Consider the following 7,497-nt stretch of genomic DNA (forward strand, 5'->3'; position numbering starts at 1 on the left):
GGTTCATTCTGAAAGGATGTTTAGGGGACATCTCTTGTTTTGCTCCCCCAAGCTCCGGCATCCACATTCTTCAACTATATCCTACTTTGCTAGAAGGAAACCCTATCTCTAACTCAGCCCATGGGATCCTGGCACTCTTTTTTTCTTTTACATTTATTTATTTTTGAGACAGAGAGAGACAGAGCATGAACGGGGGAGGGTCAGAGAGAGAGGGAGACACAGAATCTGAAGCAGGCTCCAGGCTCTGAGTGGTCAGCACAGAGCCCGACGCAGGGCTCGAACTCACGGACCACGAGATCATGACCTGAGCCGAAGTCGGATGCTTAACCGACTGAGCCACCCAGGCGCCCCAATCCTGACACTCTTGAATCTCCTATTGATTTCTGATTTAGGGATCAATATCTGACTTTACAAAGGAGGATGAGGTATTTCCCAGGTCTTCTTGGGAAAGGTATTCTTGTTCTCCTCTGGACTTAGTTAAGAGAATATAGGGTCTGGAGCTGCTAAAGGTGACAATTTGAACTTCTGTCATGAAGAAACAAACTTTCTAGTAACATAGGGAAGATCAGAACTGAGAAAGTGAGCTAGAGAAACCAGCCCATGGGACTTGATTCCTTAACTCTGCCCCACTTAAAAGCCAGCTGTGATTCAGCCTATCTATTCTACCTTTTAAAAGATAGGGAGGGACTCATTTTAGAAGATTGTAGGTATCACAAGCTGGGCTGGAGTGGCAATTTGCATTTGTTGGACAGCTTGCTCTATCAGTTAAGCCCTTTGATGCATTATTATTTTCTAAACAACATTAGCAGGAATGTAACTTTTAAGGTAGCAGCCCATTTTGGGAGTCCTTTTTCTTAAGAATGTTCTGTGTATGAGTTGCAATCTATTGTGCCTTGACACTAGGAGGCTTGATAAGAGATCAGGATCTGATGTGGTCCAAAAGGCTGCTCTTCACTTTCCCTTTGAAATAGACCTTCACAGGAGTATGGATGAACACAGGTATTGTTCCTTGTTAAGTGGCTATAATAATACATTTCACACACCTCTGACTATAGCTGAATAGCATTATATTGTGGTTATTTTTCTATTTTCTCTGCTAGACAAGAATTCCTTGAGGGCAAGGATCACATTTAATACATCTCTGTATTCTCAACACCTACAATAAGGTGTGGAACCCCACAGATGCAAAGTAAGGTTTTCTGATTTATACAGTTCTGTCAAGGCTTTGTTATTTCCCAGAGTCACACTGCCCACAGGTACATGGAAGTAAAATACTTAGAAATCATCATATTCTGCAAGTATCTGTATATTACCAATGGCTGATGTCCATTATAGAAACAAACATTTGTGGGTATTTATCAGACTGTTCTAAGCTCTATTCTAAACAGACCAAGACACTAGGCATTTTCCTGTCTTTAGACTTTTCCCCTACTATTCCTTCAACCTGGAATGCTCTGGTCACCCCCTCCGTTTGTCCATGAATCTGTCACTCACCTCCCTCACATCTGTCTTCAAATGTCCCCGTCTCGGAAAGGGCTTCCCCAGACATCCTATTTCCAAAGACACCCTCTCTCTCCTGACAGCTATACCCCTCATCCTACTTTGTAGCTTAATTTTTCCCCATATAACATATCACTTTTTTTTAACCTTTCTGTATTTCATCGAATCTAAGGTTGTCATGTTATTGTAGAAACACACTATTATTTTATGCACCACTAAGAAAAGATGCCAATTAAGCCATGGTATGCCATCAATTAAGACTTATTTTGACTTCAGATCCTAAAAGTGAGGGGAAAACATGTGGTTTAGAATCAATAAAATACAGTACTATGAAGTACAGCCATTTGCATTATTGTCTGGCCACTTTCAGTAGAACAAGTGTTTTGATCTTTTTTTTTTTTTAACTTCTAATTTCTTAATGCCTTAAATACTCACTAAAACATAATAATCATTTAAAACTTTGTTGAATGTGGAAAGATAAAGCCTGTTTCTTTAGAAGTGAGACCAGAGATCAAGAAAATAGTTAGGAGGCACTTGGGTGGCTCAGTTGGTTAGGCGTCCGACTTTGGCTCAGTTCATGGCTCAGGTCATGATCTCGAGAGTTTGAGCTGTGCTGACAGCTAGAGCCTGGAGCCTGCTTCAGATCCTGTGTCTCTGCCTCTCTCTGCCCCTCCTCTGCTCACCATCTGTCTGTCTGTCTGTCTCTCTCAAAAACAAATAAACATTAAAAAAAAGAAAAAGAAAAAGAAATTAGGAAACAATATAATAAATGCTTAAGTGGAAGATGGCAGGAAATTTTCTTTGGAAGCTGAGAGAGGTGTGTTTCCATTAGCCTGGCAGTGGGGAGGCTTCCCAGGAGAGGTGATGGTCTAGAAGGGTATGAGAGGCACATACTATAGGGGAGGATTTCCCAAGCAGAAGGAATAGTGTCAAGGCCCAGGATATAAATGAGTACAAAAGTTAGGAGAATCAGGGGGTATTCCATATGACCAAACTGTGTGTTGTGTCTAAAGCTGCGGTTCCTAAACTTGAGCATGCATCAGAATCACCTGCAGGGCTTGTTAACACACAGATTGTTGGGTCCCACACCCAGAGATTCTGATTCAGTAGGTGTGTGGTGCAGCAAGAGAATTTGCATGTTTACTAGATTCCTAGGTAATGCTGATGCTGCAGGTACAGGTACCCCATTTTAAGAACTGATGGAGTAGGGGGTGGGGCTGGAAGATTAGAGAAGGGATCAGTCATTTCAACTTGGGTACCATGGCTTGGAGGCTGCCATAAGCTGACCTGTGGTGTGGAAATGATTGAGGGGTGGAGGAAAGTAAGGGACTCTTTTATTTCTGAATACAGCTTTCTGAGATGTCAGTGAAAGTGTGTGCAGGAACTCTTATATAGTTTCATAAGTTCAGGGGAAGTCAACAGCTTTTTTGTGGATTAGTTTGCCCTCTTGTTCTTTAGAGGAGCCTGGTACAAATGACATGTAGTGTATTTGTTCTCTTTCAGTGTTGTCATGGGACAGGCCCAGAAGGCATTAAAAGTGATTTTGCGACTAAAAGTTGCGAAAAGTGAACATTCTGGGAATCAAATGTTTATACCAAACACGAGATACAGAACAATTTTAAAGAATCACAGGTCGGGGTGCCTGGGTGGCTCAGTTGGCTAAGCATCCAACTGTTGATCCGACTCTTGATTTCTCACATTGGTTCAACAGATTCTCTTTCACCCTCTCTCTGCCTCCTCCCCTTCTTTCTACTCTCAAAAAAAAAAAAAAAAAATCACAGGTTAGCTGGAAGTTGCTACAGAGAATTTCTGCAACCAAATTATTGTTCCAATGAGGAACCCAAGACCCAGGGAGATAAAGTGCTGGGATACAACTCCCCTGCTTCCAGCTTTGATATCCGCATCAGTAAGAGTGAAAACAGGGCCCCAGAACTTGTGCTCTTGGCCAGACTCCCTCATCCTTACATACTCCTCAACACTCACAGCCTCATGATCACCATCTTCCTGGAAACCACTAAGACTATTCTCAATGTCAGACACCCCAGGGCACTAGCCCCCCACCCCAGCTGCTTCTAATATGGCTCTGAAAACCCCCTTACTGATGTCATTTCCCCTCTCCACCCCCATATTCTGAAACTCACTATCAGCATTTCCCATAAATCCTTAATTTCTCTGAATATTCCCCTCACCTGCTTGCTCTAGCTCAGATCTGGATCTCATATGAGGACACCACTCTCTGTGCATCCCTCTCAAGAGAGGGCTGTACCCCCAAACTCCCCATGCTGTGTCTGAATATGGATGCGTGTCTTCTTTACTCCTCCTTGCTGTCTTCCCAGATGATTCTCTTCTTTTTTTCTAACTTCCTTATTCCCCCAGCTTTGAATTTGATGTCATCAGATTGTAACTCCAGTACTTTTTCTTGTACCACCATGCACTGTCACCCCCTGACCCAAACCTGGGGCATGTTCTCATTCCCTGGATATGTTAGCTATTGACTCACTATCACCCTCTGTCATTCCTACATCTTCTTGGTGGTTTTAGTGTCCATTGAAATGACTTTCTAACAGCAAAGCCTCTAGTTCCTCAAGCTCCTGTCTACCAATGGTCTTGCCATGTCTTCCCTCAACCACTTAACCCACATTCCAATTTTATTCCAGTCCCTGCTCCATTTTTATGCTTCTCTTCATAGCACAGCTCTTCGAAATAATTGCCGACACCATCTCCACATTCACTCTTCCCATTCTCTTGAACCTGCTTCAGCTGGGCTCTTATTCCCATAATCCACTGAGGCTGGTCTTGTTGAGGTGTGATGGTCGTTTGATGTGTCAGCTAGGTTAGGCTAGATTATTCAATCCAATAGCAATCTAGGTGTTGCTGTGAAGATATTTTGTAGATGTGATTAAAGCCCATGATCATAATCAGTTGATTTTAAGTCAGGGAGATATTTGAGGTAATCTGGTGGGCCTAATCTAATCAGGTGAAGGACTCAAGGCTTCTCTGAAGAAAAAAAAAAACTTTGCCTGTGAACACAAGCTTTATCCCATGCCTGAGATTCCCAGGCTATCTTTCCTGATGACCTGCCCGATGGAGTTCAAACTTGCCTAGACAACCCTCACGATTGCATGAGCCAATTCTTTGCAAGAAGTCTCTTAATGTGTATCTTCTACTATTTCCTCTTCTCTGGTTGAATCCTAACTGATGTATGAGGTTGTTCATGATTTCCAAGTTGCCAAATCCAATCACAAATTCTTGGGTCTTACCTCACCTATCAGCAAAATTTGACACAGTGATCATTTCCTCATCCTCGAAGCATTTTTGCCTTGGCCTCCAGAGCACTGCCCTGTCCTGGTGAGTCCAGCGGATCTCTGGCTTCTTCACAATTTCCTCTGGTGGTTACTCCTCATCTGTCCTAACTGTTAATGTTGGAACGCTCAGTGCTCAAATCTATTATCTTCTCTTCCTACACTTAGTTATATCATTCCATCTTGTTTCTTTAAACGAAATGTGTATATCGACGGACCCAAATGTTCACCTCAAGTAAATCAAATGCCTACTCAGCATCTCCACTGGCATATACAAAGGCATTTCCAACTTAACATGTTCATGACAGCTAATTTTATATGTCAACTTGGCCAGGCTGTGCTGTCCAGATGTTTGGTCAAACGCCAGGTTAGAGGTTGTAGTAAAGGTATGTTTTAAACATGTGATCAACATTTAAATCACTAGACTCGAAACAAAGCAGATTATTCTCATAATGTGACTGGGCTTCATTCAATCACTTGAAGGCCATAAGAGAAAAGCCTGAAATCCCCTGAGGAAGCAGGGGTTCTGCCTCCAGACTACCTTCAAAACACACACACACTCTCTCTCTCTCTCTCTTTCTCTCTCTCTCTCTCTCTCTCTACTTGTTCTCTTTCTTTGGAGAACCCGGACTAATACAGTGTCTCAAACCAAACTTCTAATTTCCACCTGCCCCCACTTCCTGAATCCCCGCTTCCTCCCAACTTTCCCCACTATAGTTAGCAGCAACTCCAGTTATTCAGATATCACATTCAATTCATCAGCAAATCCTGCCATCTCTCCTTTCAAGCTAGATCCATGATCTGACCCCTTCTCACCATCTTTATTGCTCTCCCTGGTCTCTGCCACCATCACCACTTACCTGGATAAAAACCTAGTTAACCCCCTGTTTTTCTCTCATAGCTTTTCTTTACATGGGCTCAAGAATGACTCCATGGTGTAGGTAAGACCATGTTACTCTCTTTTCAAAACTCTGAAGCAGGTTTCTGTTTCATTCAGATGAAAAAACCAAGTCTATACGGCTCTATGTGACGCAGCCACTATTGCCTCTTCTACAATCTCTCAACCTCCTCATTCTGTTCACGTTCTGGACATTCTCCTGCCTCAGGCCCTTTGCTCTTACTGATCCCTCTGTTAGAAATGCTCATCACTAATGATGAAGTTTGGCTGTAAAAGATGGAAAACCCCAAATAACTGTGGCTTAGACAAGATAGCAGTGTATTTCTTTTCTTTTTAATTAAGTAGTCTTCATGCTCAGTATGGAGCCCAATGTGAGGATTAAACCCTGAGATCAAGACCTGAGCTCTGAGCTGAGATTTAAGAGTCCGGCACTTAATGGACTGAGCCACCCAGGCACTCTGATAGCAGTGTATTTCTGTCAAGGAAAAATCCAGGGATCATAGCTCTAGGGCTGGTAGGCTATTCTGTGGTCTCAGAGACTCAGTTTTCTCCAATCTAGAAAGGATTTCATTCTCAGACCTCCTAATGGTCGGGCCACCATGAAGGAGCAAAAGGTACAGGAAGAAATGGGTCAAAAGAGAGACAACTGATAATCTTTTAAGGAAGGTTTACTAAAACTTCCTCTGTATACTTCCTTGGACATTCCATTGCCTAGAATGTAATCACATGGTCATACCTTGCTTTAAGGGAGCCTGGGAAGTGTGGTATTTATTCTGGAGAGACATGAATCTAATGGAAACTCAGAAGTTCTATTCCTAAAGAAGATGGACAGAAGGATATTGAGAGAAATGCCAGCAATCTCTATCTCAGCATCTATTAACAAGGGAAAGATGCCCAGTGGGGGTTGGAGAAAGTGGTATGAAATTAGATTGGAGAGATAGGTAGATGTGGAAGATTATTTCTAATGACAGTTGCCAAATATTCCTCCCATTCTTGAACATTTTTGTCACTCCTCTAATCAAGAGGCATATCTATCTTCACTGTCCCCCACCCCTTGAGTCTGGCTGACCTTGTGACTTGCTTTGACCAATAGAATGTGGTAGAATTGATGTTATGTGTTTTGGCTTGGGCTTTAAGAATACTGGTAGCTTCCTTTTCTGCCCTCTTGAGATTCAGCTGCCAGAAAAAGACACTCAAACTTGCTCACTAATACTGAGAGACCCTGTGGAGAGGGAGAGGCCAAGCCAGCCGTCCTGGCTGAGGCACCAGGCATGAAATCTGTGTTGGACATTTCAGTCCCAGATGGGTTCCCAACCAAACACAGCCATACAGATGATCCTAGCCTATACCAAATGGAGCAGAGAATGGACCAGCTGTTCTTTTGTTGAAAATAATGAAATATAATAAACGTTACTGCTTCAAGCACTAAGTTTTAGGATGGCTTGTTATGCAACAATAGATAACTGAAATAGCAGGGGCCAGATCATGCGAAGGTTTATATTCTCAAGAAAGGTGTTTGGCTTTTATTTTTAGTGCAGAGGGAGGCATTAGAGGACTTTAAATAGATCAGTTACATGATCTGATTTATACTCTAAGAAGGTTACTCTGCTATTGTGTGGAGAAAGGGTTGTAGGGGCTCAAGAGTGGACAGAAATGAAGCCAGGAAGCTGCTACAGTTGTCAAAGTGAGAGATGGCAGGTGATGGTGGCTATGACCAGGGAAATTAAACCAGTAGGGCTGAGAAATGGTTCCATCCCACAAATATTTTAGAGGAAGAGCCAAGAATACTTATTTATT

This window comes from Panthera onca, chromosome A3, assembly GCF_046562875.1.
Source record: "Panthera onca isolate mPanOnc1 chromosome A3, mPanOnc1 haplotype 2, whole genome shotgun sequence".
NCBI lineage: Eukaryota > Metazoa > Chordata > Mammalia > Carnivora > Felidae > Panthera > Panthera onca.